The sequence below is a fragment of the Leopardus geoffroyi genome, chromosome C2 (assembly GCF_018350155.1).
Source record: "Leopardus geoffroyi isolate Oge1 chromosome C2, O.geoffroyi_Oge1_pat1.0, whole genome shotgun sequence".
Classification (NCBI taxonomy): domain Eukaryota; kingdom Metazoa; phylum Chordata; class Mammalia; order Carnivora; family Felidae; genus Leopardus; species Leopardus geoffroyi.
The window spans coordinates 19580599-19593519 of record NC_059333.1 but is presented as its reverse complement, the minus strand read 5'-3'; the positions used below and the strand labels follow the sequence as shown (position 1 = coordinate 19593519).

Sequence of the window (12921 nt, the reverse complement as noted above, 5' to 3'; positions counted from 1 at the left end):
CTCCCTCTCTAACTTTTTTTTTCCTTCCCCTCCCCCATGGTCTTCTGTTAAGTTTCTCAGGATCCACATAAGAGTGAAAACATATGGTGTCTGTCTTTCTCTGTATGACTTCTTTCACTTAGTATAACACTCTCCAGTTCCATCCACATTGCTACAAAAAGCCCTATTTCATTCTTTCTCATTGCCAAGTAGTATTCCATTGTGTATATGAACCACAATTTCTTTATCCATTCATCAGTCGATGGACATTTAGGCTCTTTCCATAATTTGGCTCTTGTTGAAAGTGCTGCTATAAACATTGGTGTACAAGTGCCCCTATGCATCAGCACTCCTGTATCCCTTGGGCAAGTTCCTAGCAGTGCTATTGCTGGGTCATAGGGTAGATCTATTTTTAATTTTTTGAGGAACCTCCACACTGTTTTCCAGAATGGCTGCACCAATTTGCATTCCCACCAACAGTGCAAGAGGCTTCCCGTTTCTCCACATCCTCTCCAGCATCTATAGTCTCCTGATTTGTTCATTTTAGCCACTCTGACTGGTGTGAGATCCTTGTTTTTAATAAAGTGGTAATTTTATTACAGTTTGACTTTGTGGCTTTCATGATATTTGATCACATGAATATCCAAAAACTATTTAACTTTTGATTTATCCACTCTAATATTCAATTACTATTTAACCCGGTCAACTATAAATTTCCTTTAAAAGACCGTGACAAAAATATGATGATCAAGCAAAGCTAAATTCACCACTTGTGTGACAGAGAGATTTCTGTCTTCAGATTGCCAATTGTGTTTCAAAAGGGGAAATTTAAGATAGGATATTTGTAAGGTTTGGGGACATGTTTTTGAGTCACTTAGGTAAACTTTTTTAAGGTAGAGAACCAGGATTTGGATTTGGGAAAGTTCACAAGATAATAGTTTAAGACTTGGTGGACATGGTCAGTCAAATGCCCTGTGTGAATTTTGATGAGCAAACTACTACCCTAAAAAAAGCATTCTTTTCCCAGGTGAGCAAACTGCTTGCCTGACTAATTTGGTTAGCAAACATTTTCTCAAGTAATGACATTATTTACTGGCTTTCAGCCTGGTGTTCCAACATAAGAACTCACTGTAGCAAATCATTGCTAGATTGACAGGCAGTCTTAGCCCTCCACCTTCGTCCAAGTTAGATGTTTGAGTAGCCTCAGTCCAAACTCCTTCTCTCAAGCCTCAGCTGTCCTTTCATCTAGGACAATCCATCCAATTTTCAGAGATTTTCAATTTCCCAAGTCATCTTTTCCATGGTGTACTAGATGCCTCCATTTGGCAAACACCAAAGAAAAAGCAAGTGTGGTTCTCTAGAACAGTGACCCATACATCTCTTATCAACAACAGTTTAGGATTTTTTAAATGGTTCACACTTTGTTTCTTTATGATATTTCCATTACTAAAAGTCTACAACAGTCATTCATAGAGGAAGAAAGGCTTCTAGTACACCTTTGTGCATACATACATGTGTGCCTGTGTGCATGTATTTCTAGTTTATATGGAAAGGTTGCATTTTTCAAACTTACATACTGGAAAAATATATATACAGCCCCATAATGTGAAATTTTATAATTTACTATTTGATTTTCCTGAACAATTTGTGTTATCCAAAAAAAAATGATTTTGGCTACCTTACAAGAAAGTCCATGTGCTTTTTAGATTCCAACAGAGGTGAGATAAATCATATATACTTATCTGGCGTCTGATGTGGTGCTTCAGAAAAAAAAATGCTAAATATATCTTTCCTTTCGATTCACGTAATTTTCCTTTTGGATGCATGCCATTAAAAAAAGGTAAGTAAAAACAGAGTATACTTGATGAAGGCAGAATATGGTGCAAGCTACCAATGTGGAAGGCACTGAGTGAAATCTAATTTCAAAATGTAAAATCAGAGTAAGAGCCAAGAAAAGATCATTTTCATTTCTTCATATGCCCAGCAAGTTCATGATTGTGACTTTATTGAATATTTGATGCATCAACCTCACTATTTACCGTAGAATATTTTGAAAGCAGCTACAATATCTAAAGTTGCAAAGCATCACATAAATATATGTCAAGAAGCCCTGGACACCATGATAAGCATAAAACAAAAATTTACCATGGAGATTCTTCACTCTGACTAACCCTATTTGAAATGTTGAACAAGGCATCTAGTGTTTAATTATAGATCTCTAAGACTTGCTTGTAACACGTAGGCACATTAATATTCTTATAGATTCAAAAAGATACTTTGCACAGAAAAGCTTTGTGAAATCTTTCTTTTTTTCCCAATTTTTAAAAAAAGTTTATTTGTTTTGAGAGAGAGAGAGAGAGAGAGAGAGAGAGAATCCCAAGCAGGCCTTGCACTGACAGCACAGAGCCCAACGCATGCCTTGAACCCAAGAACTGTGAGATCATGACCTGAGCCGAAACCAAGAGTCGGAGGCTTAAACAACTGAGCCACCCAGATGCCCATTTGAAGTCTTCTCAGATTATATTCACATCCACATAATAAGTCCTTTACTTTAGATTATTTTAACATTTATCAATTTGGGCCAAAACCTCTATAATATACTTACTGATGAATTGTCTTAAGGTTATTTTTCCTATATTTCTCACACGTATGTTGTATTTCTCTAGTTAGCTTCAAACTTCCTCCAGAGCTGGAAGAATGTCTTTTGTGGCCCGTTTTTCCTCTACACTGAGTATTATATGCCCATTTTATGAGTCACTCCTAAAGGACCAACTTTTCCCTTAAAAATCCTGAGAAAGTGAGTTCATAGATTGGCATTTTACACTTTTCAAGAAGCATCCTAAACACCTCACAGCCTTGTTATAGAGCACCTCTCGGGGTTCCTGCCACAGAAACATTATCATAAATCAACGCCGCAGATGTCATGGACACATAGGTGTCTACCACAATTTTATGCAGCCTGGAAAATGGAGAAAAATAAGGAAAGAGTAATAAGTTCTCGTGACTCTAAGGTCTGAAATTTAAAGGGTTCTGCTTTATTCTAAGATTATGTTCATTAAGGGCTGATCTTAAGTGTCACTCACCAGTATAGTTTAGCAGCTGATGTCTGTTCTGACTGGTCAAGTAGTACAAGCACCATACCAGTAGCTTAGTATTTTGAATGTAACCCAGAGAGTGAATTATGCTTTTATCCATTAAACCATTTTATCCATTCTTTCTTTTATGAAACAATGGCAATATTGGAGTTCATTTTCTCTTGTTTTTTTTTTTTTTCTTGAATATGGACTTAGTCGAAAAACATCAACTTCCCTTTCTTAGTCCTCTTTCTCTGTAGCATAAAAATAATTTTATAAACCAATGAAGTCTGAAAGGCTGGGAGCCATACGAAACTACTTATTTCACCTCTCTAACACTCCTTCTTCACAAAAGTAATGTGTTTATGGCCTCGCTTACAAACTTTTAGCACACAGCTCAGTTTTCATGCTTGCATATTGTGTCCAAGAAGCTGGATGGAAACAAAAGGTTTCAAACTCAATTTCTTTGCAAAATCCTAGATGTCTGGAATTTGGCATAGGCATCGTGCACTAGAACATGATGAAAATAAGCCCAGCTCCTACAAATAAAACTCTGTCTATAACTTTACACTTTATGCAGCTTCCATGCACCATACTGCAAATGTGATATAAAAAATTCCAGGTAGTGAAGTTTTGTTGAAGTATATGTTGATTTCTGCCTTCAGATATTTATAAGTATAGCTGTGCTGGTATTATTAAGATAAAATATATTTATTATCAGGGAATACAGATTTTAGAATCAAAACATCTTAAAGTCATCTAGCCTAACCACGTTAAGTTCAACCATTATGCCTATATTTGCTTCCCTGGCCACCTTATTCCTGCACACATAATACTAAAATGTCCACCACCTCATATGGCTTCCCGTTACTACTAAGGAAGCACCCAGTGTCCTAAAACACTGACTGAAATGAACCTGAATCTTCATCTATCAGCAACATCTTGATCTCCAGTTAGTCTTTACAGATACACAGACTGTATAGTTCTTTCCCACAAACATAAGAGCATTTGAAGTATCTGGAATATTAGCAGATGTCTGTAAAGGTTAAAGTCTTTTAGAAAATCTTACACCAACAATTGCAAGCCCTTGCCCTAAAGTTTGTTTCTTTCCTAAACCCCAAGCTGGGGAACATGTTTTCTTGGAGTGGTTTAAACCTTCCATTTTCCTTGCAAAATTCCTAACCACAGACTTGCTTGTTCTCAGGTCATATATTTCTGAGAAGTGAGACAATCACCTGCCTTGCCTCGTACATCATATTCTTGTTTTTTGGTTCCTTTTAACTCATGACAAAACACAACTGCCTGTAACACGTAAATCTTCTGCTAACTGCCAAAAGATAGGGGAATCTCACTTGCAGGATACTTCAAACACTTTAGTTTTTTTTGTTTTGCCTCATTTCTGTTTCTGTTATTGTCTTAGCAGCTTTAATGAGGTTTAATTGACATATAACCTTGTATAAGTTTAAAATGTACAATGTGTTGATTTGATGCATTTATATAAACTGTTTAGTTTTTATTTCATTTTGTTTTCCTTCTCTTATTGCTCTCCATTTTTCTCTTACTATCCATACTGAGATAGCACTCATTTTTGGATACCATGATATCTGGAAGGGAAAGTTACATCATCCTAACTGGAGCATTTCTATCTAAAGGCATGTCTTTAACAGAAGGCCTCCTTCTTTGCTAAACTTATCTTCATTTCTTTACCCTGAATAGGTGGTCTTATTAGGGAAAAGTTGTAGGTCATGGACACATTTTCACTGACTTGTTTGTCCTTTGCCCCATTTTTAGAAATGTTCTTCAATTTTAAATGCAAGATTCTCAGTGTATGTGTGATAGTTAATTTTACATGTCAATTTAGCCAGGTTATGAAGCCCAGTTGTTGCAAAATACCAGTCTCCATATTGTTGTGAAGGTAATTTTTAGATATGATTAACATTTAAATCAGTAAACTTTGGGTAAAGAATATTACCCTCTGCAATGCAGTGGGCCTCGTCCAGTCAGTTGATGGCCTTAAGAGCAAAGACTGAGATTTTCAGAAGAGAAAATTGTCCTCCAAATTAAAATGCAATGTAGAAACTCTGCCTGACTTTCTAGCCAGGCAGGATATGGATGGATGGATAGATAGATAGATGATAAATAGTTGGCTCTGTTTCTCTTGAGAACATAGACAAATACAGTGTATGAATATATATATTTTTTATGTATGTGTATGTGTAGATAGATGGATGATAGATGATAGATAGATAGATAGATAGATAGATAGATAGATAGACAGACAGAGCCTGCTCCCTTTCCAAACTTCTCAGCCTTTCATTTCCCCTTCCTAGGTTAACTATTATGACCAGTTGCCTATGGATCCTTTCAAAGGTAGCCTTTGTATAATCACATATATGTTTTTCCCCCACATAGTAATACATTATACAAACTGTTCTGCACCTTTCTTCTTCTTGTTAATATTTCATGAAGATGCTTCCATGTAAGTACATATAGAAGGATCTCATTTTTCATAATTTATCACCATAATTTTAACTATGGGAATTCATTTAGGATATTTCTAATTCATTGCTATGTAAAACAATAGTGAAATCACATTATTCTAAAAACTCTCTTTATGTGTATGAAAGTTATAGTTTACCTGTACAATATAATACTAGATGTGGAATGTCCTTGTTTTAAATTTGTGAAGGAATGCTATGTTGGTAGTTATATGACAAACTTTTTTATGTGATTAATATATCCTGGTACCATTCTGATATTTAAATAACATTTATTACTATTTGGTGTTTTCCGTCCTATATCAGTATAGGATATTTTTTTTATCTTGGTCAAGCAATTAATTTGGAAATTGGTGATTCCTAATAGTGTCATAATTCCCAATTTGTTATTAAGGGAGTAAGCCATTGAAAAACCTTTAAAACAGGGGCGTCTGGGTGGCTAAGTGAGTTAAGTGTCTGACTCTTGGTTTCAGCTCAGGATAAGATCTCAGTTTGTGAACTTGAGCCCCATACCAGGCTCTTTGCTGACAGTGCAGATCCTGCTTGGATTCTCTGTCTCTCCCTCTGCCCCTCCCCAACTCGTTCTCTCTCTCTCTCTCTACCTCTCTCTCTTTCTCTCTCTCTCTTTCTCTCAAAGTAGATAAATAAACTTAAAAAATCATTTTTTTTAAAAAATAAAAGTCTTTAAAACAATAAGTGCACTATCCCAAGTTGGGCTATTAATGTCACCATAAGAGGTTAGCGGTAGTAGGATTGTAGCAATCGTGGCACTTAGGTAAAGCTCAGGGGCATGATTAGAGATATACATAGGGAGAGCTCATAGCTACATCAAGGAAGCATGGGTGAAAATGTTAGCCTTTGTGAAAATATTTTGAGTTGTTAAATCAAAGTTCATATGAGATCTCAAGCAATTGCAAGAAAAAACAGAGCTGCAGTCTCTAAGAATAGATTCCTTCGGTGTCTTGATTTCCATAAAATTCCAAAAAATTTCCAAAAATTCCATAAAATTTCCAAAAAGGAGATGGAAAGGTGTTTGATTTTGGTTTTGGTTTACTTCCAGCCATTGTCCCTTGTCTCTTCTCCTGCCTTCTCTTAGTAACCAGAGCTTCTGCCAATCCTTCTGCTTGTAAGGAGTTTCTTTTTATTTTGTCAATTTGAAGAGAGAGAGATCACTGTACTTCTTGTACTGATGATGACTACACTTCATGGCAGTTTCACTTTATATTCACTCATCCAAGATGAAACTCTGGTAGTAGTTTCAGACCCTTTAGCAAAGGCATCAGACCTGCAGGGTGATGTAGGGGCAGGGGAGCCATGTTCTCTTGTGAATTTCTTCCTCAGGCTTTCCCTTCAATCCACCAACAGCCCAGTTCATTTTATTTCCCAAATAACTCTCAACTATGTCCACCCCCTTTCATTTCCACTCCTTTCTATGTACCACCTTGGAGTTGTCTTCTCTCTTTCTCCTTGCTGATGAATCTCCCTAAGTCTATACTGTCCTTCTGCTGAAAGCTCTCTGGTGACATCCTTGTACCTTGAGAATAAAGATTAAAAGCCTTTCCCAGGAGGAAGGGGGCTCAAGCCCATCCCCATCCCCAGCACCACCACCTGGCTGCTCTGGTGAATGCTGTGACACTGAGGCAAGATGGTCATATAGCTCTTTTTTAGGACAATTCATTACCTACCAGGAGTGTCTCCAACTATGGGCATCTCCCCCTGCCCCCTGGGGTTGGCTGTTTAAGTCACAAAAAGCTGCACCCAAGCTCATTTGGCGTCTTTCCTCTCAAGTGTCCATGATGTAGGGCCCTGAGGAAGTGAAGGCTTTGAGGTCAGGCCTGTCCCAGTCCTGCTCTGCTAAGGATAAGCAGAATTTGCTTTCTGACTGCACAATTCACACTGGGGTTGCAGGCATTCATTTCATCTACACTAGAGAAGGCAGGCAGAGTGGCGAGGCTTTTGTTGGACTTGAATCAGAAACTGATGTAAAAGTGGTCCTTAAAAAAGACAGAAAAAGCATGGGCACCGGTACATTGAGGTGTTTAAGTCACACAGAACTGAGGTGGATTAGGTCTTGAAGCCACTGATGGCTTTGTGTGGCCCGAGGACTCCCATTTGGATGACGAAGGGAGAAATTGTTCTGTTCTTATGGTTGGAATTGTGGACCACCTTGCCTGTGGATCCCAAGGGCAAGATTATAGGGGAGGTCTTTGTGTAGTTTCCCTCACAGGAGTTAGCTGAGAAGGGCCTAGAGAAGCACAAGGAGAGAATAGGGCACAGGTATATTGAAGTGTTCAAGAGCAATCAGGAGGAAGCTAGGTTGTACTCGGGTCCCCCTCTGAAGTTCATGTCTCAAGAGTGGCGGGGGCTTTATGACCACGCTGGCATAGCCAACAGGCATATTGGCATCATCAAGCAAGCGGATCTACGGAGGATGAGGTCTGGTGTTCATAGTGCAAGCTATGGGGGCTCTGAGGACTACCGGGTCCTTGGTGATGGCTACAGCTTCACCACTGATTTGTTGGGGAGAGACCTCAATTACTGTCTCTCAGGCAGGTGTGACCACAGATCGGAGGTGGCGATTTCACTGCCCAGAGTACCACTGTACACTGAGTCTGCATGAGAGGGTGGCCATACGATGACACAGAGAATGACATTTATGACTTCTCTCCACTTAACCCTGTGAGAGTCCATATTGACAGTGGCTTTGATTGAAGAGTAAGGGGCGGAGCCCACATGGAGTTTGCCACTCACGAAGAAGTTGTGGCAGCCATGTCCAAAGACGGGACCAACACGCAACGTGGATACGTAGAACCTTTCCAGAATTCTGCAACTGGGGCCAGCAAGGGGTGTGTAGCAACCAGATGATGCAAGGCATGGGAGTGTCCACCCAGTCCACTCCCAGAGGCCTTGAGAGTCAGTCTGTGAGTGGCTGTTACGGGGCTGACTGTAGAGGCCAGAGCGCCATGGGTGGATATGACTAGTTTCATAGGAGCATTTGAGTTATTGCGATCAAATTTTCACAGGCAGCCAACAAGCAGTGAAAAGCAATTATTACTCTAGAGGAAGCTGTGGGACCCATTTTGCACCATGAGTTCTGTGTAATCTGCATTAAAAAATCACCTCTTCAGTGTTTTCTCATGCAGACCTTCTTATCACATTATCATGTGGTAATGAGTAAAAACTAAACTACTTTCAGCTTTTCTCAATTAACATTTTCGTAGTGCACCTCAGAGTGATGTTATCTAAGTTAAAGTAGTTTTAAGTACATTACATGGATCTTTTATATCACATGACATGAACACACTGAGAGGCATACTTTTTTGGAAAACTCAAGGTGCCAGATCCCTAATTCAAAGAGGAGTTTTTTTCATGTTTGTTCATTATAGTTCATTTTTATTTAAAATCTTGTCAGTTTAAATTTCAGTTTTTTATAATAAGTTAGTGTTTTTTAAAATTATTGATTTATTTTGAGAGAGAGAGAGGCAGAGAGAGGGAGGGAGAGAGAATCTGACAGTGCAGAGCCCGATGTGGGACCCAAACCCATGAAACATGAAATCATGACCTGAGCCAAAGTTGGAAGCCAAACCGACTGAGCCACCCAGGTGCCCCCAAGAATAAGTTAATTTTGAAAATGGAGACACATTGCTAATACTGTAGGACTTAGTGAGGCCTTGACTTAAAACTTTTTTTTGTAGTTTGATTTCCTTTTGGGTGTATTTTGCTAAGTGAAACTTGTTAAATTTTTTTAACTAATTTTTTTTTCTTAAAGTAAATATTTTCTTCACACACACAAAAAGACTAAACTAAGTAATAAAATAAAGCCTAAACTAAACTCTTAAGTATGATCTTCAAAACTGAATAATTTAGCCACTGACAAATTCTTCAGCCTCATATGGAACTCTCTCTCTCTCTCTCTCTCTCTCTCTCTCTCTCTCTCTGTCGATTCCCAAATCTCAAGGCTTCTTTTACCCTGTCTTGCTACTTTGAACACAAATATATAATAAGGTAGTCAGTAAAAATGGCTGAATAAAGACTTCCAAAATTATTTCTCATCTATAAAAGAAATGACAAAACTCACAAAGATTTTCAGAATTTACTTTTTCAAAACTCTGGAAATTAAGAAGATACTTGTAGTAATCCAAGATACATGTGAGTGTTTATTTAAGAAAAGTAACTGAATCTTAGAACGGCAAGCATTATAGTGATTTAATTTGCCCTAGTTGAGTCCCTAGGTCTCCAGTTCTGAGATAGGCTTGAAAATCAAAGCACAGAAACATGATCAAAATCTACAGCCTTATTAGCCACTGGAGATTGGATGGGAATGGGATTGGAGCTCCTTCAATATCTCATTTCCCAAGAATGATTATTTAACCTGTCCAGTCATTCCCTAGAAGAACCCCTTTGCAAGGCTATCTTTAACTAACCTGACTCTGAGCTCCCTGCATGAAAAGTTTTTGCCCCAGTGCATTTGTTTTTGAATTGTAAATCTTTTCTCTTCTACCTCATTTAAGGTACATAAAGAAATGAGTATAAATCTGTGTTGGTGGGCATGTGGTGTATAATAATGGGATTTATATGACAACAGCAGTACAAAGGATAGGAGAGGGAAATGAGTTATATAAGAGTAAAATTTTTGTAGATAATTGAAATTAGGTCAGTATTAAACCTAATTAGATTGTTAAAAATCAAGCTGTTAACTTGACTCGCCAGCGCAAACACTAGGAAAATAAAAAAGAAATATATAAAAAACACTTACAACTAAATGGTAAACCACCCAGATAAAAATGGGCAAATCATTTCAATAGATTTCCCTAAAAAAAAATACACAAATGGCAAATAGGAAGACTGGGTGGCTCAGTCAGTTAAGCGACTGACTTTGGCTCAGGTCATGATCTCTCAGCTTGTGGGTTTGAACCCCACAACAGGCTCTGTGCTGACAGTTCAGAGCCTGGGGCCTGCTTTGGATTCCGTCTCTCTCTCTCTCTCTCTCTCTCTCTCTCTCTCTCTCTGCCCTTCCCCCCACTCATGCTCTGTCTCTCAAAAATGAGTAACATTCAAAAAATATTTTTTAAAAATAATTAAAATTCACTGTCACCTGTAATAGATGTTATTTAAAATCATTTCATTTGATCAAATAGAATTCAGATACATAATCGCAGGCTTCTGAAATGGATGCTCTTTTCAAGGAGAAAACAATAGACTACAGAGTCTGAGTTTTTAGTGAACAATGTTAATAGATGTACAGTGAATATAACAAATGCAAACAAGGCAAAATTATATCTTTTAGACTTGAAATATGAAAATTTCTATAAATAAAAAGATACTGTTGAAACAATTGAAAAACAAGTACAAATATCTTGTTTAATAATTTTTAGTGAGCATTTGCTGAATGAAAGCCCATGCTATTGGTATTTTAGAAAAGGCAAATGTAATAAGTACATTGACATTATTTTGTAAGCTGGAATCTTATCCATTCATATAGCTTAGAAGATTTTGGTAAAATCTGGAAAACAATGCAGCAAAGAGATAGTTTTTGAAAATTAATTGGGCAGAGAATCATCAAAGAAAGTCAAAAATGAGAACCAAAGTGAAAATGAAAAAATGATATCAAGAAAAGAACCTAAGCATCTCTTTTTTTACACCATTACTGTCTCCTTTCCTCTTTATGCAGACTCTAGGAATATTCTGCATGTGCAAACCAGGCTTCAGCAAAAGCAAAAGAACCTAAGACAGATGAAAGTAGTCTAGGTACAAGAAATTTAACTGTTCCAGGGCACCAGGGAGGCTCAGTTTGTTGAGCATCAGACTTTGGTTCAGGTCATGACCTTGCTTGAGGTCAGCCCTGCATCGGGCTTGCTGCTATCAGCCCAGAGCCCACTTGGGATCCTCTGTCCCCCTCTCTGCCCTCCTCTGCTCATACTCTCTCTCTGTAAAATAAATAAACCATTGAGAAAGAAAGAAAGAAAGAAAGAAAGAAAGAAAGAAAGAAAGAAAGAAAGAGAAAGAAAGAAAAGAAAGAAAAAAAGAAAGAAAAAGAAAAAAGGAAGAAAGAGAGAAAGAAAGAAAGAAAGAAAGAAAGAAAGAAAGAGAAAGAAAGAGAAAAAAGGAAGGAAGGAAGGAAGGAAGGAAGGAAGGAAGGAAGGAAGGAAGGAAGAAAGAAAGAAAGAAAGAAAGAAAGAAAGAAAGAAAGAAAGAAAGAAAGAAAGAAAGAAAAACTATCTGTTCCTGCAAGAAAGAAGGTTTGTACCACGGCTTCCAAGGGTTCCTATGACAAGTTTCTGAACATTGGAAGGTACTGACTAGGACATATCCCACATCCATCAGCAAAGGACACTCAAAAGACAAATCATTCTTCTTCACTGATGAACTTCTGGGCAATCTGAAGACAAGTGCTTATCCCCATCCCCAAATTTGTGAAGGTTAGTGTAAACTTTCCCCAAAGGAATCAATGAAAAAAGATTCTGGTTCTGTGTATTAAGTGGGCTAAGGAACTGGGTTGTCAGACATCTAAGGTCACATGTTTTTCTGACATTTTTTGAAAGGAATTTAAACAGAAAAGTGCAAAGAACAATAGAGCCACAACACCACTAAGGTGAAAAGGCATTTGACATCACTGAAAAATAGGCGTTTCCAGTTTCATGTAGCATGCATTCACTTTTGTTATGATATAAAAATTTCTGCTTTTTGGTCGGCTTTTTATAACTTTGTCAAGACTATAAAGACAGAAGTAGACTGCCTGGTTCTGTATGGTCTCTACATATCATATACTAAAATGTTGGGAAATTCACAAATTCATTAAAAAGCTATCATTTCTAGCAGTGATAGCAAGTAGTTTGCACCTCGTAAAGAAAAACACAGTCTCCATCTTCAGAGGGTTTGCAGTCTAGTGGTGAACCTAGAATATGTACGTCAAAAAATAAGGCATTGACATCGTTATTAACAAGTCAGACTGATAACATAGGCCCTTAATATAATGCGATGAGAAAAACAGCTCACCCTTGTGTTTTGCTTCCCCAAAATCCATACCCTTGGTTTAAAAACATTAGACAAATTCCAACTGAGGGTCATTCTACAAAATAACTGATGAACCCTTCTCAAAACTGCCAAGGTCAGAAACAAGGAAAGTCTGAGCAATTGTCACAGCCAAGAGGAAGCTGAAGAGAACTGACAATTAAATATGATGAGATGTCCTTGCAGAACCCTGGAAGAGGAAAAGTATACTAAGTAAAAACTAAGGTAATCTGAATAAGACATGGACTTTGGTTAATAATAATATGTCACTGTCAGTTCTTTAGTTATAACAAATGTTCCATGGGTAAGGTAAGACGTTAACAATCATGAAAACTAGGCATAGGGTATATGGGAACTAT

General features: G+C 37.7%; 1 pseudogene; it reads left to right on the top strand.

Moving 5' to 3' along the window:
• The first annotated feature begins 5710 nt into the window (after positions 1 to 5710).
• Positions 5711 to 8639, top strand: LOC123576054 (annotated as a pseudogene).
• The last annotated feature ends 4282 nt before the right edge of the window (positions 8640 to 12921 follow it).